Here is a 13671-nt window from a genome sequence, read left to right as displayed (position 1 = left end):
AGAAAACTAAGCATATGAAATATGAGTTGAACAAATGAGTGGATAAAGTGAGGGATTACTGCATTTTGTGGTGGACACTGTCCTGGGCCATGCAGAGCCCCTTTCAGCCATTCATTTCATCTACCACCTCCGACTCCCCGTGTCCTATGACACAGGATATCCAAGGCCCGGGTTTTGAGTCCTGGTTCTACTTCTTCCAATATTGGGCAGGCCACCCTTGCTCTACACCTCAGTTTCCCCAGCTGGAGGTAAAATATAACAAAAACAAAATCAGACACTAGATTGATGCAGGGCTATGATGGGCTAGCCATCCTGGCCCAGGGTGGGATAATTGTGAAGAGCTCCAGAGCTGAGCCTAGGTGGTCTGTTGAGGCCATCGTGGGTTTGCATGCAGCTCAACTTCCTCCTCTGGCCACTCCCGCTTGCTTTCCCTCCCTTCAACAGGTGTTGATCAAAACATAAAATAAAATAAAACCTCTCCCCAAAACATCCTGGATGCTAAACTTCATCTCAGAGGCTGCTTTACCGGGAGCACAGCCAAAGCACTTATGAAAGGAAAGCTGGTCCTCACCTAAGATCTAAGGTGGTTTTGTGGGAATTTACTGAGCAGCTTCCGGGTTGAGGAAAATCAGAAATGAATATTCTTCAGGTATTTATCATATGGCTGGAAACTGAATACTACAACTGAATTATCCTGTAGCTTTATTAAGTTTATACCAGATTCTCCCATATGATGATACTACTAGAACTTAATACCTTACTATTATGGTAGATAATTTTGTTTTTACTAGTTTGGTGTTTTTTTGTTGTTATATTTTATTTCTCTTTCGTGGAACTGAGGCACAGAGCAGTAGTGATCTGCCCAGGATAGGAAGAGGTAAGAGTCAGAACTCAAACCCAGGCCCTCTAATTAGCCTGTGTCGCATGATATGGTTCCTAGGCAGTGGTAACTGGGATGAATGGGGCTTCCTTAGCCTTTCATAATGGAAAAGATTTCAGATAAAGCTTGCTGTCAACAGATTATGAAAAAAAATGCACCCAGTGTCATCCTGTTCTATTGTTTAAGTCCTTGTTTTCTATGCACGGGGTTATTAGAACATTTTAGTGGGCGTAACCTTGGTCATCAGATCGGTTACCTTTGAGCTTTGTATTGGGGTACAGCTCAACAAGCACCCGTGACCCTAAGCCTCAAAGCCTTGAGCCCCACTGTGAGCTCCTTGGGGACAGCACCCTACCGTTCACCCTTGTACTTCCTCACCATCTGACCAGGGAGGGGAATAAAGTTAATGTCCTGTAAGTGTCTGTTCAGTGACCGGGTAGATAGGCAGTGAACATGCCATGAATACCACCTGCCTTAGAGCCCGCTAACTAGTGGTGCAAAAGAGGCAAAAGAATTGCATTTTGGTACAGACCTAAAACTCTCCACACACAGTTGCCAAGAGGCTCAGCACTCCTACGTGACCCACCACCTTCCAGCCCATGTCACCTTCCCTTTCTCAGCGTTCTTCTGAGCACTACAGCTTGTATACACAGTTCAGAACTGGATTGCAGAGTGTCTTATCCTGCTTAAGCCAGCATGTAAGACGTGAGCCCAGGGTAGGGCCAACCCCCAGGAAGTCAATGAACGCTCAGTGGGCCTGTTGTGGGTTCCAGGGCTCTCATCTTTCCTGTAGCTCCTGCCAGCGAAGTGAAAGCAGCCGGGTGTTGCCCTCCAGGGGCTTAGCCAGCTTCCCTTGGCAGGAGTGAAGCCTATTGTTGGAGCTGCTAGGTTGGCTGCTCATGGGCCGGACCAGTGAAGGCATTCCCAAGGTTCATGTCAGAAGCCACACACGGGAGCAGGAGCTCCCAAGACTGGCTTCTCACCTCTGTCACCCAAATCTTCACTGTGTAAATGGGTTATCTTCTAGTCCAGTCTTGTGGGTGAACAGACTATTTATAAAAGGAAGGAAAAGAAATGTTGGCCCAAAGCTGGTGCAGCAGAACTGAGGGCCAGGAAAGCTGCCTCCCGCCTCTCTGCCAAGGCATTTCCACTCTGACCTGCCGTGTCCAGTGCACACCATTCCTGCTACACAGCCAGAAGTCAGGGTGGGATGGCGGGCAGCCTGTCTGAGGCCAGGAGCCACAGGAGAGAAAAGAGAGGGCTTAGGTCCAGGGAGGGCAGATGACAGAGCCAGGAGGAGCAAAAGCAATTCCTCCTTCAGAGTCTGAAACAGGAAAACAAATCTGTTGGACAAAAAGTGTCCAGGTTCAATGACTTGGCTAAGGTGCCATGGCCAGGGAGAGCCTGAGTCTACCAAGAGAACCCGGCAGCAACCTTGGTCATCAGGATTTTAGAGCAGCCCTTGCAGAGGCAGCGAAAGCTTTTCTGCCATGCTGGGCATGGTGTGTCTGCAAAATTTCAAACTCATTTCTTGAGATAAGAATGACATTTATTAAGGCATCCTGGAAATTAAAAATAAGTGGCAAGAGCCTCCCCACCCTGGCCCACAGGGCTGTCTGCCAAAGCTGGGTGACCCAAGGGAGCAGGACAAGAACAGAGCCCTTGGGGAAGCTGCTCTGCTTCCCTCCATCACGATGTTCTGTTCTCTCTCTTCCCTTCCTCTGGTCCTAGCCCACAGCACTGGCCAGGCTTGGAGGGGGTCAGAGAATATTTGACCACGATCCTGGCAGTGAGAGTGATGGCCTGGCCATGAGACTCTCAGCCCGAATCTCCAACATGGCTTTGAAGTCCCCATGATCAGTCCCCTGGTTCTCTCTCAGGCACCTCTCCATGCCTGCCACCTGGCGCCCAGGGCTCCAGGCTTATCCGGCCTCTGCCAGCTCTCAGAATCCACCATGCTTCCTCCTGTCTGCATGCAGCTGCTTTGAGCTTTGTCCCCTCTGCTGGGAGCACCCTCACCAGCATCTTTTCCTCACTCCCACTCCCAAACTCAGACTGCCTGCCTGACTTTCACTCATTCTTCCCTGTCTGTCCTCCTCCACCCCAGCCCCCAAGTCAAGCGAAGGCAAGGCGCCCCTCTGAGAGTGCCCAGAGCTCCCCTAATCAGCCCCCTCGCCACAGTGCAAAGCAATTGCCTGGTGCTCAGCTCTGTTCCCAGCTAGACAGTAAGCACCACAAGGCACAATGTCAGTTATTTCACCATTGGGCTGGCACTGAACAAATCCTCAACAAATACGTGTTAGACAAAATAAATTAAAAATTAATTAACTAACAGGCTGAGCACGGTGGATCATGCTCGTAATCCCAGCACTTTGGGAGGTGGAAGTGGGCAGATCATCTGAGGTCGGGAGTTCGAGACCAGTCTGACCAACGTGACGAAACCCCATCTCTACTAAAAATACAAAAGTTAGCTGGGTGTGGTGGGGCACACCTGTAATCCCAGCTACTCAGGAGGCTGAGGCAGGAAAATCGTTTGAACCCTGAACCTGGAAGGTGGAGGTTGCATTCCAGCCTGGCCAACAGCATAAGACCCTGCCTCAATAAATAAATAAATAAATAAATAATAATAATAATAATTAACAAAAGGCCCCAAAAAGCAATTTGGACATTTGCCCCAGGCTGACCTCGAAGGTTTCCTCCAACCATTAGTGGGTAGTGGGGGTGATGCTCTGGGGCTCTGCCCCTCGCCTCTGCCTGTGGTCTTGCACCCTGGTCTGAGCAGCTGTTACATGGGGTGGAGGTCTGAGTCTGGTGGGTGTGCAGCAGGTCAGTCAAGGAAGAAAATATGGTCTAGAAAACAGCCTGGCCATGGTCACCCCCAGGGGTAGGGTCAGGGAACAAAGGAGGTTTCCTGGAAGTGTTGTACTTCTTCTTACCTCAGGGGTGCAATTATCCATTTCTCAGGGACCCACCAGTATAGAGAACAGTAACTCTGCCCCCACAGTGCTTGGGGCCTGAGACAGTTACTCAGGACACAAAGGGACACAGGGGGATGGCGGGAGGGATGAGCTGAGAATGCCGAAATAATTCCCCCCAGGGCCTGTGATCCACAAAGCTGCCTCTTTTCCCACCTGGCCTCAGGATGCATTGGGTGCTGGCCTGCCTGCCTGCTCCTCACCCCTCCTGACCTGCTAATCACCATAAAGCGTAAACCAAGAGACCAGCACCTGTTCGTCTTTGAGCCTCCATGTAAAAATACGTAGGTGCACATTTTAAGACCACATAGCAAATAATTGATTCATAAATCAAAGTTCCATTTTATATTCTACCATAAATAATCATCATTGGCCAGTATTGCCCGAGCCTGGGTCCCTGGCACCAAATGAAAGTCAAACACATTAATTGTTTGTTGGCGTTGGTAACAAGCCAAAGAGCATCATCTTCTATCACAGACTACGGATGGAAGTAGAAATCATAAAGCTGCAAATGTTCTTTCCTGGTGCTTTTAATAAAAATAAATATACCTATTGTCAGAAGTTCAACCAAATGAGTTTTAGGGAATAAAAGTCCATTGAGGAGGGGGTGACCAGAGTGCCGGGTGGATAGAGAACTTGTGGCCTTTCCTTTCAGGCGGTGGGCCAAGATCAGCTCAGTCCCCTCTTTGGGACATGCCTTTCTCCCCTCTTGCATTCCTGGGTTTCCAGGCTAGCTTGGATTCCTAATTTGGAAGTCACCAGAGAGCGAACCTCGACAGTAAGCAAAGGAGTGTCCTGCTATGAACTCCCTGAGAGACAGCCCTAGCCCTGGTTACACAGCAGGCACCTCAGTTCACCCCTCCACCAGCCTCCCAAGGCTCCTGAATTGAGCAAAGAATGAGGCTCTGGGCCCAGCCTACTCCCTGCTCACTGAAGCTGTGCCTATTCAGGGATCCAACCTGGTGCTAATGTTTTCAAGCAGCCTCCCTGGACGGGGGGTCCTCTGGGAGGTGCTGGCAACCAGCAGACCTGGGATTTGATAACTGCTCTGGTCTGGGAAACACGCAGATTGTGATTCCTCCTCTGACTGGCACTGTTCTAGAAAACGATGAAGTTTCTTGATCATCCATCTCCTGAGCCTCTCGGTGACACTGACAGGCTATATACCACATAGACATCCTCCATTAGTCCTATCCTCTGCCAGTTTTTTCCACCTTCCCTCACACTCTCACAGCAGTGGCAGTGCCTGAAATCTCACATTGGGGCAGTCCAGGAAGGTGGGGACTTCATTTTCTTTGTAACTGTCATGATACCAATATACTGCTGGGCTCAAGGTAGACAAGTGAAACAGGAGAGTTCCCTGACCACCGCCACCCCCCCACCCCAAAGGACCTGTGACAGGGGTGTGGCTCATATGTTTGGCCACTGTCCATGCTCAAACCTCTTATGGGAGGGGGAGCATGCAGACAGGCATGTGCAGGAGCCAGGGTGAGTGCCCGTGGGCTCCAGCCCCATGGCAGTGTTCAGGGGTGGGAGCTTGCAACTCCCAAAGCCCAAATGGGCATGTGTTACAGTGCACTCTTTTAGCCTTGCTGTCCACAGACAACTTAAGTGTTAAACAGCTCAGTGCCCTCTTGATACCCAGATCCTTGTCAAGCATCTAGGAAGAATGAGGTTGCACATGAACATGAGGAAGGTGAATGTGGGACTTGAGTGGTGGAGGTGGCTCTCAGCAGGATGGATGGGGAGCTAGAAAGGGGATGGAGTGGGAAGATTATCTTCCTGTGGGGTTTGCCTGTCCAGCAACTGATCTCTCTGACCACCTCCAGCAGAACTACTCTTGGTGTTTAGATACTCCTTCTCTTCTCTCTGCTGTGCTGTTCTGCTGCTCTTCTGTCCTTCTGTTCATCCCCTTGTGAAGCCAGGGGTTTGAGGTTTATATGGGTACAGGATAGGGGAGTGCGGTGGGCCAAAAGGCAACTTTTGGATGTGAAAACACCCAAAACCATGCAGTTCAGTGTCCACAGAGGGGCGGCAGACATTGTCCACAGCTCCTGTGTGCGATTCTGAGGCAGCCCCTTGTTCTAACCTCATTGGTCAGATGTCTCCACCAGATGTGGCAGGTGGATAGTGAGTTTATGAGTCACAGTGACATTATCCAAAATTTACATTTGAGTTGATTGCCTAAATATTATTTTATCATTAAAGGAAATTTTAAATTAGAATATAAATCATCCCTAATCCACAAACACAACAACTGATTTTAGTCTTGCCTATACCTTCTGATTGGCATTCTTTAAAGTGTTTTATTTGGGGATTAGATACCAAATTCCAAGGGCAGAAAATTTCTATCCAAATCAGCAAAGATTCTTATGAGTCATCTGTGCTTGTATGTAATAATTTTCTGCCCCCTCCAGTCTAAGAGCTCCTGGAGGGAAGACAATTTTTACTTTGTTATCTCAGCATTTAGCACTGTGCTTGAAACTAGGAGGTGCTCACTAAACATTTGTTAAATGAACAAACTCCCCAAACCAGGACCTTGCCGGAAGTGTACATTTACATCAAGGGTAGGGATTGATTAAAATTAACTTAGTTAATTTTAACATAGAATAAATCAAAATTCTCATGAAAGTAGAAAGCATGGCAAGAGTAGAACATCTGAATGTCACCCATTGACCCCAAATTCAAAGCTGGAATGGAATGTTGTACATTGAGTCCTGTGGGAGGAAGGACAGAAATGAGAGAATGAAGTTGATGACCTGAACACTCAGAAGCAGTACAGGGAGAAGGGAAAATAGTGGGTTGAGGCAGGCGGTTAAGAACTAGGTCAGTGAATTAAGAGGGTCTTCCAGGGGGTTTCACAGAAGTGGGGTCAGCATCTACTGTGGGAAATAAGTGTGGTGGCTTGAAATTTTGCTTTTGAGGACAGTCATAGTTACTAGCGGGGAAATTATTCTCCAGGCAAAAGTAGCAGCGACCATGTGACCATAGCATCCTTACCTTATATAGCTCATAGAAGAAAACCTTTTATCAAAGCCAATAGAATTTCCATTTCTTGCATGGATTGGATCCAGCTAAGGTTCTCTTCCATTATCATTTATATTGTCTATTTCCCAAAATATCCTTATATTTATATACCCAGTATGATCTATTTAACTCAAACTCAGAATCTAAATGCCTTGAATTATCTATTGAACCTCAAAGGAAAATTCTAGAAAGGACTCTATTTACTGCCAAATTAAACTCAAAATAAACCATTTCTCTAGTGACAGGATGTCTTATTTTCTGGTGGGCATGACCCTCCTCCGTAACAGGGGCAACCTGGACTGCACTGGAGTGATTCCTGGATAAGGCAGTTGGGCTTTGAGCTGTCACGTGACCTGAGTTGGCCATAGAAGAGGTACAGTCTGTCCCCCATTCAGGCAAACTAAGTTGATGTTTAATTACCACTTCCAAGCTTTTCTAATCATTCTTGATCAAGCCTGGATTTGGGGGTTCTGGGATTCTGTAAGTCTTGGTTTAAAAAAATTAATTACATGTTATGTTATAAAAGACTTTTTTAAAGGGTCAAGCTAATCTATTTGTGAAAACACAGAATAAGAGTGACTCCCATGTGATGAATAAAGTGGATATGAGTTGCCAGATTGTAAGTGAGTTAGGTAATGACATTGGAGAAGTCATGAGTATCTGAGAATAAGTAATAAAGTGCATATTTTGGAAGCACATCCAACAAATCAACCTTGCTTGAATCTCATCCGTCTGCTAGAACTCTCCTATCCAACCAGCCTAATCCTGTGGAATTGTCCCTCCCTAATATCTCTCACATCCTTTATTTCCCTGGTCTCCTGGCACTATTCTAGTCCAGGTCGTCATCACACTGTGCCTGGATTATTGCAACGACCTCCTCATCAGTCTTCCTGTCTCTAGTTTCCCTTTGCCTTCGGTCCGTTCTCCACGATGCCACTGGACTCAGGGCTTTGTCTTTGTCCTAACATGCCACTTCTGACATGCTCTAGCTCTGTGCGGAGCTCTGCTTCCCACTGCCTTCTGGGACAAGTGCAGATCCTCAGTCCAGCAGTCTAGGTCCTCGGGTTCCAGCCCACCTGCCCAACCTCCTCTTCCTCCATTGCTTAAAGTGCCAGCCAAGTGGAGGTGGTCACTGTCTATTCCCAGCAAACCTGCCCTCTCTGTCCATTGGTCCTCATGGCCACCCTCCACCTGGCTTGTCCCTACAAATCTTCCCCCCGTTTCTCTCTGTCTATTCAAACCCAGGCTCTATTCTGGTTTATCCCCTAAAGCCTCTCCAACTGGAGAGCCAGCCCATCCTGGTCTAATAGAGTGGCTTTCTTATATTGCTTATTCTATTTCAACAGAAACTTCCTGGAGCTGAAAAGTAACTGGACTCAAATAGAAAAAATATATATATATCAGGAATAGAGGAATTTCAGGTACCAAACCTATGGTAGAGGAGCTACTTAGAAGCCAGAGGGCCATGTAGATGATGGCATACTCAAACCTGGCTCTGTGTTCACACTGCTTTCATCTCTGGAAAGTGGCAAAGAAGCTTGTGCTGGCTCTTCCAGTTAACCCAAGGCCATCATGCCCCATCTTTTCTCCAATCAGAAGACATTTGTATCCACATTTGCACGTTCCTTTATTTTGCTGCCTTGGATAACTTTTAAACTATATATTGTTCCCCACTTGTTTGGAGGCAAAGGTATAAAAAGGAGATGGGAGCAGATCAAGAGAGATATATTTGTTTTTAATTCTATTCCAGTATTTCAGTTAAAGTCCTCTGAGCAAGACAGAAACCACTCTAGATATTTCAACCAGGGAATCGCTTCACAGATTATAGAGAGATTAGCATCTTTAGTAACCCAGGACCACTGCTGAGACTGGAGGAACATGGGGAGGAAGTAGTGTGACCAGAGACTGGTCGTCAGGGCCATGGGGCAGTGGCTGCTTAGTGGAGGAAAAGGTTTCCCTGCAGGATCCACAGCCGAGGAGGAAACACAGACACTGCCAGTGATGCCACAGGAAGGGGGAAGAAGGCGAGAAATGACCAAGATTCTCCGCCTCTGCACCTCCAGTGCTCCCTCAGGGCCCCCCGTTGGTGTACACTGCCTGAAGGCTGGAAGGAGAGGGGCACTGGAAAGAACAGGAATGAATCTGGGGGCACTGGCAGGCAGGCAGGCAGCACATCCTCCTCCTACACAGCTGCCTCCATGCCCACACCTCCCTCCTCTTCTTCCTGGCAGGACTCTGGCCCTCCCAGATGACCGTCAGACATCTCTACCATTCCCTCCTGACCTTGACCTCCACTGCCTCAGCACTGTCCTTGCTGCGCCAACCCTCTCTGGCCTCTCTCTTGAGCTGCCAAACACTGAGGAGAACAGTTGCAGGGCTGTGCTGACTGAAGCCACTGACATGGGCTATCGAGCCTGCAGATGACACTCATGGCTGCTGGACAATCCTTTGGACAAGATTCATGAATTTTCAGGCATCTCTCAGATTGACTCCCCAAGTCTTTCCCATTCTCCTCAAGTCCGCACCCAAGCCTCATTCCCTCAGGTTGTCCTCTCACTCTCCTGAGACACCGAGCCATAAACATAACCTTCCTCCATGTCTCTCCTTTTGAAGCTTCAGTCATTCATTTTTTCCTCCTGTCTCTGAGGATGACACACCCATCTTTCTTGTCCTGGGCCCCCTCTGTAACTTTGCTGCAATCATCATCCCTTCTGCTTTTTTGTTTTAAAGCTTCCCTCTCCCTTGGCTTTATTCTGTCTACCTAGAAGTGAGCACAGGTGCTCCATTGCTCACAAGGCAACAAGAAAAAGTCCCTTGACCTCTTTGACCCCCTCTCTTTACCTTCAAATGTATTCAAAGAGCAAGAGTAACCCACCATCTGTTTTTCATGGCTTCAGGATTGCCCATTCCACTGGCTTTGATCCACCTTTCTTATCTGTGACTGTCCCAGCTTTGGACACCATTAACAACCTCTCCCACTCCACCCTCTTTCTGGAAATGTCTCCCTCGATTTCTGTGAGGTTGTGCCCCGTTGCTCTCTGCCCTGCATTCTCTCCAAAAGCTCCTCCATGGCTTCTTCCTGGCTCCTCTCTCTCCTCCTGTGCAAACCCATAGGGGTCTCCCTACTCTCTGCCCTCAGCCCTCCCCATGTAATCCCTGCACTTAGCCTTTCCATCGTCTCTCCTCTCCTGCCCCATCTCTGTGTAGCATTCTCTGGATCCGTCCCCTGCTCCAAGCCTTGGGGACAACCAGCTGGTCCCAAATATTCAACCAGCTGGAAATCCGATGCCTTCTGCTGCCACAAACCTCTGTACCCCAAACGACACTTATTCCTTCCCATAATCCCTCAACCAGATCCTACCACTGACTTCACACTTTTCCTCGTGTTCTGCCTCAACATTTTATGTGGCCTTTGACTCTTCCGTGCCCACCTCTAGTCAGTCACCGAGCCAAGAAAATCCAAGAAGACAGACCCCCTCCTGTTTCCACTGGCCTCACCATTGAACAAGCCCTTATTATGTTCAGATATAATATATTTTGTATATAATGTATAATACTTTTATTATATTTAAATATAATATATTTATATAATGTATAATTCATTAAATTTTATATGTTCATATATTCTTTTATTTATAAATATTATATGACATGTTTCTATATTTAAATATTAATTTACACATTTATATATAACTATGTCATATATTTAATATATAAATTATATATTTAACACACATAAATATATCATGAAACATTTCATACATGAACATAAATGAGGTTACACTGTCGTGGTTCCCAGTCTCTGTACTGAGGCACCCAGGACACCACAGTGAAATCACAGAGGCTTCACAGTGTATATTAATTTTCAAGGGACAATACACAATCTACGACTTTTAAGATTTGGGGACGTAACAACCTACACAGGTATTTAGTTTTGTCTCGGGACACTGAAAAATTTGTTGAGACACTAAGGGCGTTATGATCTGAGAGAGTTTGTAAAACTCAGGTATCTAGGTTTCTAAAAATACAGTGGCCACCCGTGTTCCTACAATGCAGCTCAGGAATAGAGCACTTAAATACCGTGAAAGCTCTCTGATATTCCATCCCTAATTACATCATCTGCACCTGCCCACCCTTCCAGAACTGATCACTGGTCTGAATTTTTGCATTTACAATTCCCTTGCTTTTCTTTATAGTTTTTATTGTAGTTGTCTGTGTTCTTAAAACATATATGCAGATATGCATATTGTTTAGATTTGCATGTCAATCTTCATCACATTTTTCATTGAATGTTACCTGATCTCCTGGCTAATTTTCCTACCTCTTAGTTGATCTTCTTGCCATTGCATGTACTTCTTTAGTATTTGATCAGGTCTCTTCACGGCTCAACAATCTTCAGGGACTCCCCGTTCACTACTGAACCAATTCCCTTGACGTTCTCTGCTTCACCAAGTCCCTTAATTTCTCTGAATCCCAGCTTCCTTATCTGTAAAATAGGAACGACAATACCCATCTTATAGTATTGTTTTTAAGGATCAAGCGAGACAATCCTGTAATGTGCATACCCTGGGGCCTGACACATAGTAGGAAGCACAGTATGTTGGAACTCTTACTGTTCTTATTATTTTTATTACTTCTCCCTGAGCCATTATTTTTTTCATGATGATTATTACTCCTCCATGAACTTTTCCCTTACACATAGTGCAGTGCCCTGAACACAGTGAATGTTCAGGAAACATTTGTTGAATGTGAAATAAACTGATCTCCATCAACTCATGTGCAAGTTGGTAATGCCCAGGGAAGGAGCTCTTATTAATGGGTCTTTGAAGAACCCCCAAAGGGAGGTCAATATTGCCTATTTTGGAAGGAGAGGGGAGGATATTGATACTTTCTCTTGCTAAGGAGAGTAAATAAGATGTAATGGGGTCTTTAAAACATTTTGTATAGCAGTGTGTGGGTATGGGCTTGGTCTCAGCTGCTCCCAGCTGGCTTTTGTCAAGCGTTGGCTGCCCTCAAAACAGAGCAGCCAGCTTGGGAGGACTGCAGGATTCGCTGGGGCACCAGCTGGAGGGAGGGAACCCATTCCTCTGATGTGCACAGTTGTCTCAAGCCTGGAACCCATTTCTTGCTCAGATGCCAAAAAACTATTTTGGATCCTGTAGAGCTGGCAGGAGTCCCTGGTATGCCATGTCTCTGTGTGTGAACTGCTTGTCACTTGCTTCTTCCCTTGGGGCTATTTCAAAGAAGATGGAAGAAATTAATGGCTATAAATGACTAAGGCCCTCGAGTTACGGTTTTATTTATGCATAATTTTGACAGATTGTCTCCTTATTGAGAAACGGCATGTTTCTTATCTTTTGAGAAAGATTATTCTCACTAATCTGAGAAGGGGTGCCATGCACGATGCTGGAAAAGGACAACATGTGATCAGTCTTAGCAAAAACACATCCCCAGAGGCCTGTGTTCCCTGCAGAACCACTTCATCTTTAATTTGCTGTGTTTTCTCAGTAGGTTCTCATTCCTGCCTCTCCATTACCACTGCCTGATCTTCAAACTTGCAAAGGAAAGTCACCATTTGTTCTCTAGGAGTGTCATGTTTTAACACTATGCACATACTAAAAAGCAGAAAAACTTGCATACATGTGCAATTATGTCGACTTAAGTACACATTTATGTGAATATATTCTATTCATAAGGTCAAAAAAATAGGATAGTGTTCTATGATAAGAAATGCATATTGACTACCCAAACAATGATTAAAGTTGATCTATCTTCTGCCTTGGGTAGCACAGAGTGACTTATCAAATGTCAATGGTTACACTAACATTTACTTTGGCAGAGAGATAATTACAAGGGTTGAAAAGTCTATTGAAACCATCAGAGTGTCCACACATCAGCTGGTTTCCATCCAAACCAGTTTATAATCTAAAGCAGGAATGTCTTTACTTTAGATGCAACTGAGGTCATAACCTTTTGTTTTTTGTTCTTAACAAGGTTCCATGACCGTAGTGACCCCAGCCAAGTTTCACATTGCCTCTGGACTTCTGGAAGTGGCTCTGCTGCTAATGTTGGCGGGGTGAGTGGAAGAGTTGACCACTGGCTCTAGTTGCAATTTCCACTATGAAAAATGTTTCTAGGGAGGTAGACATGAGAGGTCAAATGGATTGTGAATGACATTTGTATAGCCAAGTTCATAAGATCCTGAAGGAGCAATAGGAAGGCTCTCTTTACTTTTGTGTATTTGCTTTGAAAGTCAAGGTAACTCATAGAAAAACCCTTTTTTGGAGATCTTAGGTACAAAGTTGTTATTTGATATTAAAAATTTAGATACATTAGATTATTTGAAACTTTTTTGTTGACCTTTGTGAAAAGAAAAACAAATATCACTCAGGTGTGGTTCACTATGTACTAAAAGGGAAACAGCTGCGTGCAGACTCAATGATTTTTCCCCGGTGACACCCATTCTGAATGAGGTGCTTTGTCTTAATTTTAGATAGAACTGAAACTCTTTATTAAATAACTAATTGCTTATAGCAACTGGTCAACTTCCTCTTTAAAGAAAATATTTTGTGAAACAATTACTCTTATTTACCCACTACGTAATCTTCAACTTTCTTAAAGTAATTTTCTTTAAAGCCTACTTAGAACACTTACATAGATTTGCTCTCCAATCATGTGAAGCTTAAGGTTTGAACTTTGGTACTTTCAAACAAGCCTCACTTGCCAGAAGGAGTGGGTGGCAGTTACACCCTTCCCTTTTCTCCATTACTTCATTCATTTGTTCGTCTG

The 13671-nt window shown here is 45.6% G+C and overlaps 1 long non-coding RNA gene across 1 annotated transcript in view; it reads right to left on the bottom strand.

The window, feature by feature from the left end:
* The window catches only part of LOC129463148 (uncharacterized), a 49705-nt gene that overhangs the window by 27747 nt on the left and 8287 nt on the right, over window positions 1-13671 (bottom strand). The window contains exons 2-3 of the long non-coding RNA XR_008651026.1: window positions 11204-11368; window positions 9144-9145 (exon numbers count right to left, since the gene is read on the bottom strand). This is a non-coding gene — a long non-coding RNA (uncharacterized lncRNA). The remainder of the gene's footprint in view (window positions 1-9143; window positions 9146-11203; window positions 11369-13671) is intronic.

The sequence above is a fragment of the Symphalangus syndactylus genome, chromosome 14 (genome assembly GCF_028878055.3).
Source record: "Symphalangus syndactylus isolate Jambi chromosome 14, NHGRI_mSymSyn1-v2.1_pri, whole genome shotgun sequence".
NCBI lineage: Eukaryota > Metazoa > Chordata > Mammalia > Primates > Hylobatidae > Symphalangus > Symphalangus syndactylus.
This window is presented reverse-complemented; position numbering and strand designations above follow the sequence as displayed.